Source organism: Myotis brandtii, unplaced genomic scaffold (assembly GCF_000412655.1).
Source record: "Myotis brandtii unplaced genomic scaffold, ASM41265v1 scaffold103, whole genome shotgun sequence".
NCBI classification, from domain to species: Eukaryota; Metazoa; Chordata; class Mammalia; order Chiroptera; family Vespertilionidae; genus Myotis; species Myotis brandtii.
This window is the reverse complement of record NW_005353460.1, coordinates 3,737,047-3,761,218: the sequence shown is the minus strand read 5'-3', so window position 1 is coordinate 3,761,218 and position 24,172 is coordinate 3,737,047. Positions and strand designations below refer to the sequence as shown.

General features: G+C 40.4%; 1 protein-coding gene and 1 pseudogene across 3 annotated transcripts in view; both read left to right on the top strand.

Annotated features, from left to right (window-relative positions):
• LOC102247185 overlaps window positions 1–1,627 on the top strand; it is a 3,424-nt pseudogene extending 1,797 nt beyond the window's left edge.
• The window catches only part of ZMAT4 (zinc finger, matrin-type 4), a 336,866-nt gene that overhangs the window by 246,567 nt on the left and 66,127 nt on the right, over window positions 1–24,172 (top strand). The window lies entirely within an intron of this gene.

The window sequence follows — 24,172 nt, the reverse complement described above, 5'->3', positions numbered from 1 at the left end:
TATAGTGCTATATATATATATAGCACTACATATATATATATATAGCCAGCTACTGTAATGACCAGAACAACCAGAGACCAGAACACCATGGCCCCTCTCCCAGGCTGGCCCTGCCCCCCAGGGAGCGGTTAGGGGTGCTCCTAGGCAACGCCATAGGGTGTGAGCTTGATGGGGGAAAGTCGAAGAAATAGAGGGGAAGATCTTAAGGGTCTGTGGGGTTGGGGTGGTTGGCCCGAAGTAGGTGTGGAGTGTGCTGGGGAAGGAAGAGGAAGATCTGATTGAAAAACAGCTCAGCACAGTACCTTTCTCATTATGAACCAGGATGGTGCCAGCTGTGGACTGAATGGGCGGTTGTTTCATGAGTACACTTGGGATTGACATGTTCATGGCAGCAGCAATACTCCCGAAACTTCACTAATTCCAAATAGTAAATAGCTATCAATGTCAAAGAACAGAAAAATCCTCTCCAACTAGAGGCCCTGGATTTGCAACGCTATTGAAGGAAACACCATTTAAGGAGGAGCTAGAAAGACCGAAGTATGCGACCAGAGGATTGTGGGATTGTGGAGGATGCCTGGGCACCTACACCTAGAATGTGAGCCTGTTATTGCGCATGTACATAGTCAGCCCTATAGTCCTCAGTCTCTCAGTATTTGGATGTGACTTCTGGCAGGAAATTATGTCTATTGAGGTTTGCTGTTCCTTTGAGGTGAGGAAGATCAGAATTAGAGGTTTGGTTTTGTACCTTGGTTTGAAGCAGAGGACAAGAGCCGCGAGTACGACCAGCTCTACAAGGAATACACACACACCTCCCAGGAACTGCAGATGAAGCGCACCTTAATCGAAGCCTTCAATGAAACCATCAAGATCTTCGAAGAGCAAGGCCAGACTCAAGAAAAGCGAAGCAAGGAGTATGAGGGAAATAAAAAAGAGATGCAGAGGAGCCTGCTGAACTCAGAACGGCTCAAGTCTCGCATCGCCGAGATCCACGGGAGCCACATGAAGCTGGAACAGGAGCTGTGAATACAGGCCTTGGACAACTGGGAAATCTGAACAGCCTGAAGCGTATGAACAGCCTGAAGCCAGACCTCATGCAGCTGCGCAAGATCCGAGACCAGTAGCTGGTGTGGCTCACCCAGAAAGGCGCCTGGCAGAAGAAAATCAATGAGTGGTTGGGAATCAAAAATGAGACTGGAGACCAGTATGCACTGATGGAGGATGAGGATGACCTCCCCCACCACGAGGAACGGACCTGGTATGTGGGCAAGATCAACTGCATGCAGGCTGAGGAAATGCTGAAAGCAAGCGGGATAGTATCTTCCTCATCCGTGAGAGCAGCCAGAAGGGCTGCTATGCCTGCTCTGTGGTGGTGGACGGCGATACCAAGCCCTGTGTCTTCTACTGCAGGGCCACTGGCTTGGGTTTTGCAGAGCCCTACAACCTGTACACGTCTCTGAAGGAGCTGGTGCTACATTACCAGCACACCTCCCTCATGCAACATAACGATGCACTTACCATCACACTGGCACATTCCTGTGTGAGCCCTGGGCCCTGGAACCTCCCCCCCAAACCCCACCCCAGCCCACTGACTCATACAGAGCAGGACTCCATCTTTCTGTCTGTCTGACTCTCTTCGTTGTGAATTTTTCTCTGCCTCAATCTCTCTTTTGCTTTCTCTGAGTCTTTCTCTTTCTGTCACTCTTTCTATCCCCATTTCTGTCCTCTCTGTCTCTCTTAGTCTCTACCCCTCTAAGTCTCTGTTAGAGGAGCATACCTCCTCCACCCCATGCCCCTTTTCCCCATGGGCACTGCCTCCCCTGGCTCTGGCTGCCCCCACCAGTTCCTATAGTTCCCCCAAGTTCCCACTGCCTGAACCTGCCATGTTTACAAAGGCCCCTGGTGCCCTGATTTTTAAGCCATAGACCTGGGGTCAGGGCAGGAAGAAGGCAGGAAGGAACTTCGCTGGGCCACTTCCAAGAACCTCAGCTGTGACATTAGGGGCTCGGCGGGTCCTGCCCCACAGACCCAACTTCTCCTCTAAACCCTGAAGTGAAACCCACACTGGTTACCCCCACATGGAGCTGCTGCCCAGAAGCTCTCCACCCCCAAAAGTAAAATTATTAAAAATAACCTCAAGAGCTGGGCCCTACCTGACCCCAGACTTCCCAGGAACCGAGGCTGCTGCAGGGACTGCTGGGCCAGCTGAGATGCACCACTGCCCACGGGACCTCCGCTCAATGCAGTTTCAAGGCTTCTCCTTGATCATGTTGGGTTCTGATTTTGTTTCCTTGACTGTAAACCCATTTTCTCCTATTTTGGGACAAGGACCCCGGTTTTCTATGCTGCCATGGACCACCCTCCTGCCTGCCCAGCTAAGCTGGCAGGTGGGTTTTGTATGGTATGTGGATATAAAACATTGAACTCAGAAAAACAGAGGGGGGGGGGGGGGGGGGGGGGGGGGGGGGGTTTAGTGAAGGGCAGTTTGTCCAGACTGTTGAGAGCTCAGAATTAGAGTTTAATTGGGATAGAAATCCTGCTAATAGCCCCTGATGCCTGAAATCTGAGCACTCCACTTTTAGGTTTCCCAGTTCAAGTTTTTGGAGACTGCCTATTAAAACATTTCTGGTTGGAAAGTGTATAGAAGCCCATAAGTATTAAGTATTTGCTGTGTTTACCTCTCTGTATTTAGCTCTTTGTAAGGAATATGGAATAATGTTAAACGCCTCATGTTCTCAAGAAGTTTGACTTTTAAAATAAAAAATAAAGAAGAAATATAAATATTAAAAATAAAAAAAGAAGAAGCTTGAGTTTTAGGGGTGAAATCAGGCAGCCAGTCGAGCGGTTAGGGGCGAAATCAGGCAGCCACTCGAGCGGTTAGGAGCAATCAGGTAGGCAGGCAGAGCAGTTAGGGTCAATTAGTCAGGCAGGCGAGTGGTTAGGAGCCAGCAGTCCTGGACTGTGAGAGGGCTGTCCAACTGCTGGTTTAGGCCCAATCTGCTGGATCAGGCCTAAACTGGCAGTTGGACATCCCCTAAAAGGTCCCGGATTGCAAGAGGGTGCAGGCCAGGCTGAGAGACACCCCCCTCCCATGCACGAATTTTGTGCACCAGGCCTCTAGTATAGGATAATTCCATCAAATATGAAACATTAGGGGAACAGGCCAGGAAAGGGAACTGAAAATATCTTGCATTAGAACTGAGTGAAATTAAACAAGTCACTCTACTTTTCTGAGCTTCAGGGTCTAATTTGTAAAAGCATTTTTATGAAATACACAATCCAATGAGCTATTACAGGTCTAACATTCCAGTATAGTACTATCTAATGTGATAGCCATTGGCCACATGTGGCTATTGGACACTTGAAATGTTACTAGTCTGAATGAAGAGGACCTTTGAGTGTAAACTACACAACAAATTTTGAACACTTGACATGAAAAACTCATGTACATCTCTTATTAATATTTTTATATTGACCATAGTTGAAATTATAGTATTTTAGTTATGTGATATAAATAAAAACATTATTAAAATTACTAGAGGCCCAGTGTGCACGAAATCATGCGCGGTTAGGGTCCCTAGGCCTAACCTGACCTCCGTTGCATGGCCTCTGCCACCCTGCAATGCTACATGCAGCTTCCCACCCCAGGATGCTTTGCGAGGCTCCCCCCGGCTCCTCAACTGCTTTGCAAACCCCACAACTGCTCCACAAGGTTCCCCCTACCCCTCAACTGCTCCACAAAGCTTGCTGCTGTCCCACGAAGCTCGCCTCTGGACGCTCTGCGAAACTCCCCCTGCCCACCACTGTTCCATGAGGCTCCACCCACCCCGCTACTGTTTTGTGAAACTTGCTGCCACCTGGGTGAGTGCTCTGCTAAGCTCACAGCCACCCCACGAAGTAGCCTGCCACTGCTGCTCAACAGTCCCCAGTCCCACCCCACCTCATGGTAAGCGGCTCAGGGGCTGGGTGAGGGGGACGTCCAAGAGGTGCTCCATGCACTTCATGGTGACCAGTTGCCTGTTCGGTTGTGACGGCACCTAGCTCTTTATACATATTAGGATTTCACGTTTTGCTTTATTTATTTATTTACTTTTTACTGTGGCTTCTAGAAAATTTAAATTATATTGTAGCATGTAGGTCTCATTACATTTTTGCTTTACAATGCTGTTCTATGATATCTATGCAAAACAGTTTTGAAAATAAGCTTCAAATACCCAGTTACATACAGTGATCATATGTGCATTTAATGGCATGTGTTTACCTATGAATACTTGCACATACCTATGTATAAAAGGCATCTTCTAAAAGAACGATGTTGCTGTTAAATTATGTTTCATTGCCTTCCTTTGCTATCAGGCAACCTAGAACCACCATCAGGTTTGGTTAAACACCTAATTATGGAAAATAAAGGTGTTATAATACCTTAATCAATAAAGAAAAAAATAAATTAAAAAGCTTTAAAAAAAGTTATTTCCATGGAGCTTTGTAATAAGGAGACAGTGGGATGTAGGGATAATTTGGAATAAAAATAGATTTATTAAGAAAAAAAAGAAAAGAAAGGTGTTGACTTAACACAAATTATGTGTAGATTACCTTTCTTATTTTTTATTTTTGGGGAAAATATGCCATTGAAAGGTTGTGTATTGTTAAGGTATTAAGGAAATGAAACAAATGAAATAAATTTTCAAAAGAAAAATTAGACTCATAATGATATGAAAAAGACTTCCTGAACTTATCTACAGACACATTCACACAAAATGTATGCATTAACAGAGTGAGAGGTTAGTGATGCTGTTGTAGCACTGGTATGTATGACTCAGGTCTCTCTAATATTTATGGTATGTTTACCACTTATATCCCCATTTTCCTTCCACTCTACCACTGACTATTATTCCTCATTTTCTAAGCCTATTTTCTTCCAATAATTTATCTTCTACCACAATTATTTATATGCTTAGGAACAATGTTTTCCCTTGTTAAATCTTATAAGCCAGATTCACTTATCCTTTCATTCAGTATCTCTGTACAGCCTGCTAAGGGAAAAGCACTGCCTTACACACTCAAAGAAATACAGAGATGTGTATTTTAACCTCTAGCATTTACTCTTTAGGAAATTCATAAGATTTATGGAATTTAAACCTATAAATGTAGTTTTGTGCAAGGGTTAAGCACAGGATTGGTAGTAGGTACCACAACACGTGTGTTTGAATACTGGGTCTCCTACTGTTTGGTTGTGGAGCTTAGCCAAGTAATTTAATTTCTATGAACCTCAGTTTATTCATCTATAAAACAAAACTCATACCAATTATCTTCTACAGAGGTTTAGAGAAGATAATCCACTTAAATGGATCTGATCTAAGCCTGGTGGGGAATATGTTCTCAATGATCGTTAGCTGTTATTTTTCCAATTATGGATGTAAATATGAGAGGTAGGATAAGCATTTGAATACAAATAAATGTGCTGGGGATATTTCAGAACAAGTAACACATACTTCTGTTTGAAGAAAGAAGAAAAACGTTGTGTAGAAAGTAGAACTTGGTCCAGTCAAGAGAGAATTTGCATAAATGCAGTTGAGGATTGGACATTCCAAGTGGAGGAACCAACATGAGTGATTTGAACCTTTGCATATGGAGCAGAAAATCATTAAGTGGGTGTTGAAAATAAGACTTCTGAGACATAGTAGAAATAACTAAGATTAAAAAGGAAGACTCTCTCAAGTAAATATTATAATACCTATACACGATCTTCCATTGTATGATGTATGATGTATCTTTATAACCATATATTTAGATTCAAAGTAGTAGTGATTCTTTATAGTATAGAATAGTATATAGTGTAACATAACAGAGTATAGTATATATAAGATAGTATTGTGTTGGAATTTTCCCTTATGGCTGCTCTTTATTTTAATTCTCTCTAAATTTCAAAGCACCCAGAAGCAATATCCAAATCCTCCTAAGTTTATTAATGCCATTTCCAAAATTCTCACCTCTCTGCTCTAAATTAATAATCATGTTCCTTTAAGTCTGATACCATCCAGCTGCTAACTTCTAGACCTTATCACCCCTCCAACAGTTCATCATTTCAATTCAAAATTCTATGCCTAGCCCACAGCATTCTACTCTTAAAATAATGTCTTAATTCCACTATAACAGTTCATATGTTCTTGTAATATAATAAAGGGATCAGTCCTCCTAGCTTCACCACTTACTACCATATGACATTGGAAAATTTACTTCTCTGAGCTTATAATGGAGATAGTCATACTACATACTTCATAAAGTTTTTGTGAAATCAAATAATGTATATGGAACGCTTAGTACAATAGTTGGTGCATAATAAGTCTTCTAAAAGTGTTACTATTCAGTGTTATGACCTTTAGCCCTCTGATCCATATATTACCATTGTATCAACACTTTTCTATCTTCATTTATTCATTCTTCAACTGAGACATCAACATGTCTCCCTATCTTCAGTCTATCTCTCATTAGTACCCTCAGGTTCCTTTCCCCCTGTGTTAACCCCTCTCAGACAGGCTATAACCTGGAGCCATACAGCTTCGGTCTTCAGTCCTTTGCTGTGATCATAATGCTGAGACTCCAATGGGGAAAATCACCAGAACTTTGGACTATGATAAATTAACAAAATCCTTCCTTAGCTTTTCACTCAGACCCTCATCCTCCTATGCACCCCTATATAACATTTCCTTTTTATTCTCTAAGAACAAACAATTCGAAGCTGACACTTGTTTGAAGTCTCCTCCTAACCTCCACCATATTCTCTCTTCGTGGGTGGCTTCCCTTCCTACTGCAGATACAAAACTGAGACCTTCAAATAGTAAATTCCTAGGCCTCCTGTCTCTGTACTTAAGGGTTTACTTTTGCCTCCTTCACCATCCTCTCAAAGGAGTCCTAAGAAATAGGGCTATTGTCAATGGCAAAGCCTTACTAGTATTAACAGACATATTGTTTAACACAGAGAGTGATTATTGCTATATAAGAGAAAAGATGCTTCTTTCATTGGATTTAAAGTCAATTGAGCAAGTTGAAATCATTCATATATGAAAAATCAGCTTTGAAAGCATTTAAATCTCATAGGTATAAGATGTTTTAGTTATATTCCCTGCTTATACATAGTTGAAATGTTTTAAATGGTAGAAAACTTATAATTCAAATGACACATTGAAATATAATATTATTAATAAATGTTATTGAATATTAACTTTAGGAGTGTATGTTGTCTTCCTGGTCCATGAAGATAGTAACACAATGAATACATTATAAACATACATGTAAATATGTACACATACTCACATATATATGTATACATACACTTCTGTGTATGTATGTATATGTATATATGTATGTATTCTTATTTTTCTTTGTTTATCTAAATATTAGATTATTTTTAAAATATTAGATTCTAATGTTTGACTATGCTACAGATATAGCTGCTTTCAAAATGTTCTAGTTATATAATGTGGTGATACATTCTCAGTGTGCTTAATGCCCTTGAAAATCTCAGCCTCTCTGACAGAATATTTCACAGCAGTATTCTTAGGGGGAATATATATCTCAGGTTTTCAAGGACAACCCAAACTTCAAATCTCCTGACTCATTAGTTTTTTGATTATTGGTTGGTTCAATATCTTCCTGAATATCTGCTAGACCAAGCACGGTTCACTGGGGAAGTTAGATGCAAAGTCAGATAAGAACAATGAGATTTTAAATATAATTATTTGTGAAAACTGCAAAGAGAACAACTAATTCAGAGTGGGGTTACCAGGAAAAGCTTCCCATGGTCATATGTCCTAAACTTTGGGTGGAAATTTAGTTCATCAAATGGATAATCTCATAGCTCCTCACTCTCTCCACCTTTCCCCCAAATTTAAAACCCAGTCTATTGTGGCTTTTCTGTGAAGGGCTGCAGTTGTAAATGGCTCTGTCCAGCCTACCCCACATTGTCCCTGCATTTCTTTTATTTCTACAGTTGAATCCTAATTGGTTCCTGTCCATCTTCATCCATCTCCTATTAGGTATCTGCAGCTTTGTTCTCTTAACTCTAAAGATACATGGAAGTTTTTCTTCAGTCATATAGGCTTCACCCTCACACCAGCAGGATAAAGATCTAGTTGCTCTAAGACAGTGGTTCTCAACCTTCCTAATGCCTCGACCCTTTAATACAGTTCCTCATGTTGTGGTGACCCCCAATTTCATTGTTACAAATTGAACATACTTAAAGCGTGATTAATCACAAAAACAATATGTGATTATATGTGTTTTCCGATGGTCTTAGGCAACCCCTGTGAAAAGGTTGTTCAACCCCCCAAAGGGATCGCGACCCACAGGTTGAGAACCGCTGCTCTAAGACAATGTGCTGTACAAAGGTCAACCAGAAATCAATCCTTAAACAACCAGCTCTGCCCATTCCCCTAAACGCCTTGCATGATTGCTGTCTAGGTGTAGTGGCAGAGAGGGTGATGAGGTGGGACTGGTCAAGAACGCAGGACTGACAGTTAGCAGACTAGTTTGGTCTTGGAAACTAGTCTTGGCCCTTTACACAGATGAGTTGTATATCCTTTGGGAATTTTCCCACCCTCAGTTTCCTCATTTGAGGTCTAAAATCTCTTCTAATACTGTTATTCCTAGAAATCAACTACCAATTCCTATTTTTGTCAGATCTTCATTTTACTCACTGGGAATGTTACTATTTCCTATTGGTTTCTGAGATACCACACTTTACCTGGCTTTCCTCCTCACTAGCAGCCCTTTAAGGGCTGGCTTCTTTGACTGGCTTCTTGCATATATGATTCTAGAAATTGAAGTGCTCCAGTGGCTTGTCCTTATCATCCACTGTTTTCCCACCTATATACTCTCCCTTGGTGCTCTTACTCAGATCCATGACTTCAAATACTGTCTTGATGCTGATGGCTGACAGATTTATTTATCTAGCTCTGACCTCTTCCCTAAATTCTAGATTGATATATCGAGCTGCCTATTTTACATCTGCACTTAGTGTCTAATAAGTATTTCAAGCTTAAATGTCTCAAATGATCAATCATCTCTTCCCCACAGTGGCCATTGCCAGCCCTGCTTTCCCACCTTGTCACTGTAAATACTATCACATCCATGCAGTTACTCATGCCAAAAACCTTGATCAGAGTCATTGATTCCCATTAATTCCTTTCTTCCCTGCCAATCCCACATTTAATCCATTCATAAATCCAGTTTCTCTTCTCTCAAATATATAGCCATAATTCGACCATTTTTAACCACATCTACCATGACCATTCTTGGTTAAGCCACTTCATTTTCTCCCAGACCATGCCACAGCCTCCTCAACGTTCTTCATCTTCTACTCACAGTCAGTCATTCTTCTAAAGAGTAAATTGGATTATTAAATACCCCTTTAAAACACCTCTAATGACTTCCCATTGTAAACAAATAAAATTTATACTTGTCATCAGAGCCTTCAAGGCCCACATGATCTGGCTCCTGCCTTTCCCGCCCTCTCTCTCCCTACTCTTCCCCTCATCCACTGTGCTTCAGTTGCTGATTTTCTTTTCATGGGACAAAATCAAGTGTGTTCCATCATCAGAGACTTTGAATTTGCTTTCTCCTGCTTGGAATTCTGTTGCCCAGATCTTCACATAGCTGTCCTCTCTCATTATTCAGGTTGCAGCTCTAATGTAGCCTTTTCAGAGAGATGTTTCTCAATACTCTGAGTAAGGCAGCCCCCACTCCATCATGCTCTACCACATTACCTTATTTCAACTTCTTCAGAGCACTTGGCAGTGTTTGAAATTATCTTATTTTCTTTACTGCATGTTTACTATATGTTTCTGTCCACCAGAATAGAAGTTTCTTAGGGAAAGTACTCTGTTTATTGTCTTCACGGTTATATCCTCAGTAGCTGAGTCAGTGCCTGGTCCTTGGGAAGTACAGTCACTATTTGTTGATTGACTCACTGACCACTCTTACTGCTTTTCTTCTTCAGCAATTGGGTGAGACATGAAAGTTTCCCTCTAAGGAGAGAATCCTTTTTATGTGGCTCACCCTCTTTATCCTCAGGAAGGCAGAAAGAGAATGTATATTAAGATCTGAGAAGAATCTATGAGTACTTTGAAATAGATTTACAGCTAACCATTTAATTAAATATTTCATTATTCAACAAATATTTTTTAAGTATTAAAGGTGTGTTGGATACAACTTAAGTATTAAAGGTATCTAGTATCCAACTAGAGGGTAGGCAATAAAAGCAAGTAAGTCAATGTCTCTACCCTTAAGGAGTTCATAATTCGGTAAGGAAAGGGACAGCTGTCTTAGTCAGCTTTGTCTGCTATAACAAAATATTACAGACTGGGTAGCTTAAACAACAAAAATTAATTTTTTTGCAGTTCTGGAGACTGGAAATCCAAGATCAGGAGCCAGCATGGTTGGGCCCTCTCTCTGGTCTGCAGATGGCTACCTTTTTGCTGTTTCCCCACACGGCCTTTCCTCAGTGTGAGCTCATGGAGAGAAAGATGGAGATTTCTCTCTCTTCCTCTAATAAGACTACACATTCTATTGGATTAGAACCCCACTTTTATGACCTCATTTAACCTCAGTTAACTCCAAAAGACCCATCTCCAAATACAGTCACACTGAGAATTAGAGTTTCAAATATGAGTTTTGGGGGAACACAACTCAGTCTATAGCAGACACATATGCAGATCCTTGGAAAGCACCAACAGGAAAGCACAGGATTCTGGGCGTACAAGCAAGAGAATTTAGTGTGAGCAAGGGTTAGCAGGCCCAACCCTTCCCAAAAGGAATCTGCTTTTGGGTCAGTGATGACAGCCTGGCAAACTGGTGTTTCTCAAGTGTCTATAGAATACAAGTGACAAAGGGCCACCCACCAATCACAGAAAGCCTCCCCCACTGGAGTCAGCACTGTAGTTGCTTGGATGGATCAAGTAGAGACTTTATTTCTATAGTTTATTACTTCAGGACTAAAATTTGGAGAAGACGTCTTTTACTTCGTCTTAAGGTCAATGCAATGTCAGGGGTCCCTGTGGTTTTTATAACACTACAAGTCTCACACCTGTGTGATGGATCTCCAGCAACCAAGATAAGTGTTGTTTACTGGTTGTTGCTGGAATGTTTGATGTGGCCCTTGTACCCCTAGTGTTCAATGAGTCATAGGAGAGATAGATCTGGGGATCTGCAGGCTAGTGATGACCACTTCTTCCAGCCTGGCTAAACGAGGCCAAGTTAGTCTTCTTGGCTTTGTGGCTCCAATTATGAATAACTTGCATATTAGTGAAAGTGAAAATAGCTAACATGATTATGCTAGGCATTTGCCAGTATTTTCTCATACATTATCTCATGTTAATCCTCACACCCACCTTGCAAAGAAAATAATATCAGTCTTGTTTTTCAAGAGGAATGCTTAGAGTAGTAGTGGCATTAGCCCAGAGCAACCTCTGAGTCTGGACTCTGGCTGTTATGGCATACAGTCCTCGTGCCACATGCTGCCCCACTGTGCCTGCTCTGAAGACATGCTCTCTGATGACCTGAAGCTAATCTCTGGCTGGCTTCCTCTGTTTTGTCAAGTGACCCTTCCTCTATTGTCATAGCATCCTCTCCAGTCTTCATTCTTCTCAGGGGTGAGCAGTGTCCTTGTTAGTTCCCCAGCTATACAGAAGGCTCCCTGAAGCCTCAGATGCTGTTTTATTCATCTAGGTGTTTGACACATAAGAGGGAGGCAATATATGTTTGTTAAATTAAGTGTTAATGCTATATAATTTCTTAGAAGCACATAACCGTTGAACTAGCCTTAAACACCCTCTTTGGTACAAAACTCAGAGAAGTGCAAGGTGATTCAGTTAGTACTATTGTTTAGAGTAGAACTGATGCTTGGGCAGTGTTCCTTCCTCTCCATAACCCAACATTAGTCATACCTGGTTCTTCTGAGAATACAACCTCAGCCTCAGAATGTTTTTTTTCTTAGTGTTTGAGAAGACAGTTATTTAGGGGCAAGGATTCTTCTATATATCTTTCAATTATGTACCATACATACATACTCGTTCTCCTCTCTGTTTAATTTTTTTAAATCATCAGATCTATCTTATTTTATTAAATTTATCTTTATTGTTGAAAGTAAAAAACAAACAACAAAAGGGATTCACTGTTTTCTTTGGGCAGATACAAGTATAAACTCTGAATGTCTGAAATGAACTATTTTGTTTTCTTTATATTTTATATACTAGAGACCCGATGCACAAAATTCATGCAAAAGTAGGCCTTCCTTCCCCCAGCTGCCAGCACCGGCTTTTCTTTGGCACCCGGGACCGGCACTTTGCTCCGGCCGTGGGCAGGCACCTGGGACCCAGTCTTCCCTCCAGCCCCAGCTTTGTTTGGAAGGATGTCTGGAAAGACATCCAGAATAATGTCCGGTCTAATTAGCATATTACCCTTTTATTATTATAGATTTCAAATTATTAGTCATAGTAATTGGATCCTGGAAAGAGTTATCAGGCCATTTATCAACTGAGCTTTCTGTTCTGTTTTTATATCTTGCTAATGTGCAATTTAAACATGCTAAATACTTTGAACTGACTCTTACTACTAGTAAGCTTATGAGAACTGTTATTCTGGTAAATGGGAGTGGAGTTTCTACTTTTGTAGATACCTAATGAAAGATTCAATATTTATAATGCCCTTTAAATAAATTCTGTGACCTAATAGCTGGTATGTAGAGCTTATATAACTGAGTCATCGTTAAGCTTTTTCACAATATGATTTGACCTATGTTGAACAATTCATAGATGGCATCAAAAATCCTTATGATAACTAAATTTTAGACCATGAATGTCTCTTAGAGATCTGGCATAAGTTAGTTGTTTTATAGAGGGGAAAAATCCAAAGAGGAGACATGCAATATTTTCCTGATTCTCTACCCCATTTCTCAGTGACCTTGAAGCTGAGGCCTGTGGACCACTTAGAGATGTGGTACAAAAGGGCCCAAGGAATCGATGCCATTAGCTTAATGATATCACATCATATTATTATTATTGCTGATTCCTTTGACTCCAAGGCTGGGAAAAATTCCCAGCCCTGCCTGATACTACCAGGATGAATCACTCTGGTTTCCACTGTGCTTATTACCTGCTTTAACTCTGAACCCATGGATCTTTGCAGATTATCAGCTGCCCAGACCTGGACTCACTTCACAGCACCAGCTCATGGAATTGCATCATGCTTCCAGACATTTTCCTCCAGAATTATGTACCAATTAGGACCATCTTGAGTTTTTTTTTGTGTGTCTGCATTGACTTTAGTGGAGCAAATTCAGGCCTTGCCTAAATATTCGGCATCTGCCTGGTGTTTTGTTTTTTGTTTGTTTTTGTTTGTTTTTTTCTAGATCCGAGGTCCTGGTGTGGGCAGACCTTTCTCACAAGTACAAGCTCTGGGCCTGGCCTTGAGTAACCTTCCCAAGGTCCCTCAATCCCTGTCTGGTAGAGCTGAGACTAGAATCACAGTGTCTTGCCTCCCACCCAGCTCACTGTCCTTTGCAGTGCATCACCCATTCTTATTAGGCTGGAATTACTAAGACCAGAAATGGTGGATATCACTTCTCTTGTAAATGGCTCAGGTCTCAATTTTGTGGAACAGCTCACATGGCTAATACGTATTAGACTATAAATAATTCCTCCAAGACTTTGCTGGTATTCCAAATGGTCTACGATGCACTGGAAATGAATAAACAGCAGGGGATATATAATCAAATGCCTCTGCTGAAAAATGCGCAGCACAGGCTTAAAAGGAGCTTGAGCAACAAAAAGGCTTGTCTGAGAATTCCACTAAAATATAAACAGATCTGTCTCAACATTTTGGTGCCTGTTTGCATATAGATGGTATTAGGCACTATAGTTGCAGAATTATAACCTATCAGGGCCATTTGTAATGGGATGACTCAAATAGAAGCAATAGAAAACCAAGTGGCTAAATCAAGAACTTAATAAAATCTGTAAGCAAGTGATTGGGAGTAAGGAATTGTTGGTTGGATAATTTATGTTATAATGTACGATAGATTTCATATTGGGAGCATCGCAAAATCTGAAATTGTGTTTCCTTTGAACACAATCCTTGCTTTGCTATTAAATGGGATTTAGATGGCATAGGAAGGCTCCTGAGCTATAAAAGTGTTCTTTAATAGGAAGAAAAGTGATGTTCCTCAGGTAGCAGATTGCCTACCCCTGGGCAGGAAAGACCTCACTTTATCCTGGTTCTGTGCCCTGAGGCCATCAGCCCTGCCTTGGTCTGGAGAAGGATGGAGAAGAAGGGAGCTTTTTGACATGTTTTCCACATCATCCTTTGCTCCAACATAACTCTTTTGTTGCTCTAAACACATAGACTTTTATTTTTCACTTTAAAGTTTGCCTCTGTTGTGACCCTTCAGGATCAAGAGAGGCAGAAGTGAAATCATCATAAAATGGGTCAGTATTCCTGCCCTCTAGCAATTTGTAGCCTGCTACATTCCTAAATGAGCTGAGACACTTCTATGTCTCAGGATCTCTCAGAACTCTATTCAGCTAGTGAGAAAAACCTAGATTTATATTTCGTGTCCAACAACCCCCAAATCCTGGGATTTTGTTTGGCTGATGGCTTAGCATGTATGGAGCCAGATGTTTCTACTGTGCATTTTCCTTTTGAGTAAGTGATTTGCTCTGAAAAATGCATGGAAGTGTCTTGGGCCACTGGTAAGAGGCTGGATTTCAATTCTGAGAATGACATTTTTGACCCATAATTAAAGGACTGGGCTATTTGTGGTGGCATGGTCTCCATTGATCCCACCACACTCCAAATTGACTTAACACTGTTGCTACCAGCATCTCTTTGCCTGAGGGTTTTCTCTGGCCACCAGAGCCCACTTTGCTGTCCCCTGGAAGGCTGGAAGCATCAGAGAATTAATACTCTGCTCCATCCCCTAGCAACCTACCCTCAGTGATGGGTGTCTTAAAGCCTTTCTCCCTCGCCCCTCAGATGGGATTTCTCTGTAATTTTTACACTCACTGGCAGAGTCCCCAGTGGGATTCAGCCTTATTCAAGCTCACTTACTAGAAAACAAACCCTTCCTTAATGGCTTTCCTTACCTGTCTAATTTCCCACCCCCTCCTTCGTGTTTCCTGAAACTGTCTCCAGAATAAGCCTGCACTCATTCCTTGAATCAGTCACTTCTGGAGATAGCCAAACTAACATCCTACTCAAATAGTGATATCAAGTGGGGTCATGAGGAAAGAAGCTGTGTTGTTCAGACTAACACCTGGTTGGGCTGAGTGAGCCAGACCCAGCTTCTCTTCTTCTTTCCATCTTTAGTGTGATCTGACCTCTAAAACATGTAATTTTTTTCTCTTTCTAGTTGCAAGAAAACTATAATGTGCTCAATAAAGAGGATCACGCAATTTCAATTTTTACACCAAACAAATGAGTTCCTAACTTGGATTTAAAAGTATTAAAGGACAATTAAAAACCTTTTCCTAAGTAGTATCTGACTTTCCGTCAACACAAGATGCGTCCTCTTAAAAGATATTTAAACCATGGTTTCATTTTTAAAATCTGGAGTTTCAGTTAGACACTATGAAATATATTTGGTGTCAGGAAGTATTATTTATACCTGCTTTTTCCCCAGACCCTCTGACAGAATTGTTTGTGAGCATTTAGCCTCTTAGAGCTGTGATCTAGAAGATAAATGCCAGAGGCTCTTGTGGGACTCTCTGTTATGAAAGAAAATAGTGCCTCCTTTGCCTTTGTCCTGGATACCCTGGGTCAAATAATTTATTTCTTTTTCTTTTAATTGGACTGATATTTTAAAATATCTCTAATTATTGAATATGAAAAGTCATATTAAGCTGGTGCTATTCTAATGGTTGTTAGGCTTGTCAAAACACCCAGAGAGAGATCTGGCCAGGTGGAGTGTCGTCCAACCAAAGGTTGCAGGTTCAATTCCCAGTCAGGGCACATAACTGGAGCATTCGAGAGGCAGCCAATGGATGTTTCTCACTCACATCAATGTTTCTCACTCTCTTTATCTCCTTTTCTCTCTCTAAAATTAATAAACATATCCTTGGGTACATATCCTTAGGGTGAGGATTTGAAAAAAACAACACACACACACACACACACACACACACACACACACACAGTCTCTCTCTCTCTCTCTCTCTCTCTCTCTCTCTCTCACACACACACACACACACACACACACACACACACACACAGTGGAATCCTAGTGCTGGTAGGTTAATGTGTGGAAGGCAATGGGGATTCAACTTTGAACTGTCTCAATCATATACTCTAAAGGCTGAGAACAGGCAGCATTTGAGAGAATACTGTAGTGGTCTTATTTGAGTCATGTGCCTCATTTGTTTCATTTTTAAATTAAATTTATTGGTTAATAAGATTATGTAGGTTTCAATTGTTTGTCTCTATGATACACAGTCTGTTATCCAATCTCACAATAATTGTCTACAGCAAAACTACCTATGGGATGGCAACTTCCTTTTAGAAAAGACAAATCTTTGGCTGGTCTTGGGCTTCCTCAGTGAATTACATATTCAGGAAGCAGTTTGCATCTGTGGGTATAGAGTTAGTTCATAGTACAGCATCTTGCCCTTAGTGATATAATCTTTTGTTGTGTGGCTTTTTTCTGTAAGCTTATTGATGGTGCTTAGGAACTCTGCTTCCACTTTAAGTATCCCACATTCTACATCCTATGCTAATACTTAACCAAGGCTTTGTAACAATAAAGGGTGTTTCACAGATATTTGCTCAAACAATATTCAACCGATCCATATTTTTCCATTTTACTTTAGTTGTATATATAATTCTTGAAATCCAAATGATGGTGTTTATTGGTGCAGTGACCCAGCATTCTATGATAACATTTAGTAAAATGAATGTATTCTTACCTAGAAGCTGCCTCTACTACCTAAATTGTTACAGTTTTCTAGATAAAATTTAGTTTGAACTCTTGGAAATTTCCAATATTCAAACTTTGCTGTGCATTAGGTTCATCCTGTCAAAAATACACCTGCCTAGACCCTAGTTCTGAGAATTCTGGTTCATGAGTGTGGAATGGGACTCTGAAATGTGTGTTTTTAAGAAACCTCCTGTGTACATCAAGGCTTTACAACCATTGTCTCAAAATCTTGCCATTGTCTTTCCAAAATTCTAATATGGGAAAACTCTGTGTATTTTTAAAAATTGTTTATAAAATATATGCTATATAAGAAAAGCCTAATATGCAAATCAACTGAACAGTGGAACGACCTGTGGAGTGACCTGTTGCTATGATGCACACTGATCATCAGGGGGCAGACGCTCAATTGCAGGAGCTGCCCCCAGCCCACAGGCCCCAGGCCAGCCAAGGCGGGTGCCAGTGGGGGGCCCCCCAATCACCCCACCAGTCACCCCACAGAGGGAGGTGACTGGCAGCGGCAGGGGGCGGGGCCAGCCAGCAGGCAGTACCAGGCTGGCTAAGGCAGGTGCCAGTGGGGGCCCCCCAACTGATTGCCCCGCCGGCCAGGCCTAAGGACCCTACCCATGCACGAATTTCATGCACCAGGCCTCTAGTACATATTATAAAGGATATGATCCTTACATTATTTTATGACCCTTGTGTAAATTTCATCATGACATCATGACAAATTCCTTCCAAAGCTCAGGGTCTAGTAATAGCTAAGAATTTTTTTCTTGGTAAAGTTACATCCAATTATTATTCACTTGTGAGATCTACTATGTTTCCTCATTCATTCTGGCTCTTACAATACCTAATATTTGATGCAGGAAAGGAAAATGAGCCAAGGATTCTTACTTATTGTAAAGAGATTTTTATTTTTAGTTGCATAAAATCATTTTTAGCAGTTTGGTTAGTTCTGAATTTCATAAAAAAGTAGAACTTGAGGCAAGGATTAAATGCCGATGCTTTGATTGCTAGGTGCAAACAAAGGGTAGCAGAAGTGAGGAAACATGGAGGGGCTGCAAAGGATATGAAGTGATGAAAAGTGATGCATTATTATATGGGCTGCTGCTTCATGATGAGCTGTGAAGAGACAGAAGGCGACTCGACAGGGATGTCACTCAGTATGTGAATGCTTCTGGACTGTCTGTATAGAGGAGACCAACCTTAAATGAGCCCATTGGAGTAGGAAGAAGGGAACATTTCTTTGTCCAGATTAATCCCATCTCTGATTTTCTTTGGGCAAATATTGGCCCCATGTAAAGCTACTTCTCCCATGCTTCCAGGTTGTGTCTTCCCTTTGGAGGCTGCTTGGGATGTCAGATCTCATGCCCTACAGAGGGGTGTTTCATCAGAAAGTCCAGAAATGGCTGAAGGAGCAGCAACTCAGTGCATAGAAATGGCCTAGCATTCTCAGCAAGGCCAGGTGGCTTACTGGCTCCTGGTGGTGGCATCCAGTCCAGGAAACTGGCCAGCTCAGGAAATCCAAGATAACACATACGATTTGCATTTAACACATGTGTAGATATGAAAGTGGGGAGCAGGTTAAAGGTGTGGGGTGGGAACTAGGTGGGAGGGAATGTACTAGTAAATCCATAGCTCAATGGAGAAGTAAATGTAGGAACATTGGGAAGAGGGCAAAGTTAATTTAACCAATTTAAATTGGCAGGTGAAGAATTTATAGCATAGAAAACTTTTGGGTAGAAATATATTAACGAGAACATGGGAAATAAGAGAAACATGTTTATGAGGAGATCAGAGTATTGAGTAGGTTAAGGCAGTGAAGACACATTGGGACATGTCAAGTTTGAGGTACTAGCAGATCACTTAGATGAACATGCCAGTCAGCCATTGGATGTGAGAGTCTGGAGCTTAGGGTAAAGCCAGGACTGGGCATGTGGACTTCAGACCATCAGTCTGGAGATGGGAGCTAAAGTTCTTGCATGGATAAGATCAGCGATAAAATAAAAGCAAGGAGAAAAGTGGGCCAAGCACAGAAACTGGAGGAATGCCAATGTATAAGGAACGGATTTTGTGTGTGTGTGTGTGGGGGGGGGGCAATAAGGGAGCCAGAGTTGCCAGAGATACGGAATTATACATTTTCTGTGGGTGTCACTAGTAACTAACTTGGCATAGAATCTGCATTTCATGCTTCTATTTGGGTTGACACACAAAGGAGTCTTTGGGTCTATGATATTGCCCAGAGCAGTAGTGGCTATAATTTAGCATGCACATACTCATGAGAGGAAGAAAGAGAGAGGATATGAATGAGAATTTACTGAGAATCCAGAGTACGTCATGAACTTTGCTGAGTACTTTGTGTATATTGCCAACTTCATTTCTTCACAATAAGTGAATGGTGTTATCTTTATTCCTGCAAAGCAGGAAACTGGGCCTCAGTGCCTGATGACAGTAAGTAATGGTGCTGTGAGTGGAGCCTCGCGTTTATTTGAACAGAAAGTCCAGGTACTTCCCCTTAACTGGACAACCTCTGCCTTTCAACCATGATGGTGGGGTCTGACCATAAAAAAGTCTTGTTGAAAAATCAGCTCTGTGGCAGGGAGAGTTCCAGACTCTACTTTGTCTAATTTGGTGTGTCACTTAAACTGCTTATCTGCGATACTAAAATATATGATAGTCAAATTTTATTTTTAACCTCTTTTGAGAACCATTTAAACATTTGAAACTTTTCATCTTTATTGATATTCTTTACTACTGCCCCAAATAATGAAGCTCAAACAAATGTTTTATCTGGAAGGAAATCCTACATTGATCTGGTGTAGGACAGAATAATGTTTTTCTAAATGTGATTACATGCCCCAGACAATAAGTTGAAGTGTGAATTTCAGAGATCAGATAAATCCTACAGATAATATGTAAATGTCTGGGCACACACAATTAATGTTGACACATCGATGTAGTTTTAAATGGACCACAACCCAAATAATGCTGTAGCTGACATACTGGGCCTGTATTTTTGCTTTGAATAATTTTTCAACATTTGAATGGAATATTTATGCTATTATGCTAAAATAAAAGAGCACAGCCAAATAAGCTATTACACGGTCCATTAAAGCTACTTTTAAGTGACTCTCTGTAGCAAAAGATTGCACAACTTCTGCCTTTGCAGAAGGAACTTTTCAATTAAGCTCAGACCACTGTTCTCAGAACTCAAAGGAAGGGCAGATGCCACCTTGGATCATTTTGAAAATGATAATTGTATATTTTTTTATGAAGTAATAAAGAGAAATCTCTGTAACAGCCATAACACACATGAGTTAAGACCAGCCAAATAATGCAAAAGGGCAAATCTGGTTGTTCAGTTTGAATAAAGGAGAAAGTTTAGTGTGGATTTCACACACACCCTGCTTTCTTGATTGCACACTTCTCATCACTCCTTTTTGCTGCTTATAGAGTCTGAAAATTTGAATCAAGGACCCAAATATTCAAAAATGCATGAGGCATTTTTGAGGCATCATCTTTTTCTTATTTACAGTTTCAAGGGAAACATGGCAAATATACAAACATCAAATTCTTATTTCTGTGTGAAATCCAGGCATTTTTCTCAAGCAGAAAATATAACAGAATTAAATTATATTCATGCTATTTATGAAAGAAATTGTTCCTGCTTTCAACCAAATGAGGCAGGCGACTCATTTTGCCTTAAGTGCTTCAACTGGCAATCAAGCTTTCTAGACAGATGTAACAAAAATAATGTATGTGATTTGGTGGATCATCCACTTGATTAGGCTATTTTTGTGCGATTTTCTTTGGATATCCTCTTGTGGGATGAATTTTGGGCCTCACACAACCCATTCTTGCTTTGTAATAGTGTCTACATAAGGTATGAAGTGCTTATAAAGGTTTGCCTGTTTGTTCTAAGATAAAATATAAGTATATACTCAGGCATTCATTGAGCATGTGACAAATATTTTTGGTATTCTTTACATGTATTCTTGTGTGCTTCTGTGGATAATATCTCAGTTTCTTGGGCATATTAAAGCGTTCCAAACACTGGATTCAATCATCAGTGGGGATTTATTGGCGGATTCTTTGTAGTTTCATTTGTTTTCAAGGATTGGCATTATTGGAAGGTACATTTATTTGTTTTCATTCTTTAAACAAACTACATAGAGTTCACCAATTGGACGCTGTTAAAATTGAGTTTAATAATAAAGTTTAGAGGTGCTGCCTTACCTTGGAACTGGGTGTCTATGTCAGGATAGAATAAAGGGACACGGGCCTAGATCTGGCCAATGACAGAGCAAATTCTGTGACCGGCGTCCCCTCTGAATTGAGACTCTGTTGGCTTGGCAGGAACATGGAGTGCCTCCTGAAAGGTAGCTGGGTGAACTGAAAGGGCTTGAAACTTGAGGGAAGCCAAGGTCCAAAGCTATAAAACATTTTTGGAGGGGTGGCAGACCAGAGGGTCTTTTTAAAAAATATATATATTTTATTGATTTTTTACAGAGAGGAAGGGAGAGGGATAGAGAGTTAGAAACATTGATGAGAGAGAAACATCGATCAGCTGCCTCCTGCACACTCCCTACTGGGGATGTGCCCGCAACCAAGGTACATGCCTTTGACCGGAATTAAACCTGGGACCCTTGAGTCCGCAGGCTGACGCTCCGTCCACTGAGCCAAACCAGCTAGGGCATGACCAGAGGGTCTTGAATCGATTATCTGTCAAGGAATCCAGAAAGTGAGGGTAGGTAAGAAGAAAATTAAGAAGAATCCATAGGGGAAAAAATCTGACTGCTATTTTACCAATATGCGTGGTTTGACCAACTTCAAAGGGCTGATAATAGGTCTGATTGGCCTATGATAAGAGCCTAACCTGCATCCCCCATACATATACAGGCATGTTTAATTAGACAGCTGTTTAGTGAGCAGCTCTATGAGCAGGAATCTTTGCAGGGGTTGGGGTAGATAAAAGGATGACTGCCTTAAGATGCCATTGTTGTTTTAAAGAAGCTTTTAGTTTAAATGGGGAGATGCAAAATAGGAAAAATCAAATTTTACTAGTTTGAATAGTTCAGGACCAAGCGAAGAACTCTGCATGCCTAATAGAGGCAATCACTGACTAAGGAACCCAGAGGATAGCTTGGGCACTGAGCATTGTGAGGAAAGCTACAAGAATGGACTGATGCTGGGAACTAAAGGCTCAGTTATTAGACTAAGTCAGTGGTTCCCAACCTGTGGGTCGTGACCCCTTTGGTGTTCGAATGAACCTTTCACAGGGGTCGCCTAAGACCATCCTGCATATCAGATATTTACATTACGATTCATAACAGTAGCAACATTACAGTTATGAAGTAGCAACGAAAATAATTTTATGGTTGGGTCACAACATGAGGAACTGTATTTAAAGGGCCAGAAGGTTGAGAACCACTGGACCAAGTGATAGGGACCCCATCTCCCTCCACACCTTCCCCTTATACAGCACATGTTCAAACAATTACCTTCCTTATACATATTCCTTTCAGACATCTTCAACCCACTCTCCCACCTGCCTCCTGGCATAGACCTCTGAGAGGAAGCCATACTTAGTGGACCACACAGCCACATACTTACACAGCTCTTTGTATAGACCAAAGCAAGCTGACATTTCCCTAAGACAATATTTTTACCAAAGGGAATACAATCTTAGCTCTTTTAATAGAGAAGACCCCTTATAATAAGGAAGCCCTTATTTGATGATTTTTTTTTCAATTTCACTTCCAGAAAGACAGTGTAGAAAACATTTACATCTATACATGTAGGTGTGTATGTGTATATATGTGTATTGTACATGTTGTGTGTGTACATATTTGTGTGTGTGTGTTGGACAGAGTCCTGCTGATTAACCTAAACTGAATACCTACTATGTGCCAGCTTTATATTGGAAATATATAAATGAATTAGACATTCCCTGTTCTCCAGGGCTATAATCAAGTAATACATGAGGCCAGAATGTTAGAAAACTAAAGTGCACTGGGAATAAAAGTGGGAGAAGATGAAAGAAATTGCAATGGGTGAATCTGGGACCATAAGAATGTATTTTAGAAATATTTCAGAATAGAGGTCAATGTCAGACATTTGTAAGAGTTCAGAAAATTCCAAATTTAAAACTTTTGATTGGATTGTCTACTTATATTATTGAATTTACTATTTTCCAGCACCAAATTGAAACTGTTGACTGAGATCAGTCATTTGTATTGGTTGAGCAGGAAAAATCCTGTAACAATTCACATGCCTGGTGATAGTTATGCCTAGAAACCATCAGTTGGAACATCAGTGTCTTTTGTAGCTGTTGGGATTTTCTCTCACTGGATTGCTGGCCTAATCTTTTATTTATTTTCCTGTATATGTTCACATAGAATTTCAAAATAAATTCACTATATATTTTACAAATATACATTGTGCATTACTTTCATGTTCAACATAAGCATATAAAAATTGGCATAATTAAAAAAAAACCTGAATTGTGTGCATTCTTTTTCCCCAACCTATGGTTTAATCTGATACCATAAAACTCGGGGAGTTTTAAAAATACACATACTCTTTGTCTCTTCACATACTTCCTTTTGGAATGGCACATTAGAATCTTGGTGGGGGAAGAGAGGCACTATACTTACTCCTGAAACTTTCTCTGCCCCATCAACAAATATTAGTTTTAAATAATCATGAAATTCAAAGAATAGTTCAATGAGCTTTTCCATTCGGGTAACCAAAAAGAAAAGCCATATGGATATTTCTCTAAAGATTAAATATTCCTTTAGCATTCAGCTTACCTGTATTATCTTTTAATTGTTCATTGCATTTGTTCATTCACTTATCCTCTTAAATATTTACTTAGTAATTCTATGTGCCAGTCACTCCTCTGAGCTTAACAGAAAGAAAAAAAAAACCCCAAAACATATGCCTTTTTGAATGTTAGATTTTAATTCAGCATTTTAGAAAATTGTTTTTAAAAGTAAAATCTATACTATGTTATCTGTTAATACAATGAGGAAAGATGAGAGAAAAAGAGATAGAGAGTGGGGTAAGTAGAGCAGTCAAGAAAGGCCTCACAGAGAAGGTGACATTTGAATGAAGATGTGAGTGAGCTGAAGGCAAGCCATGTACAGAACTGAGGATGAGCAGATGAGCAGAGGGAATAGCTGGACAGGCCCTCAGGCAGGAGTGTGCAAG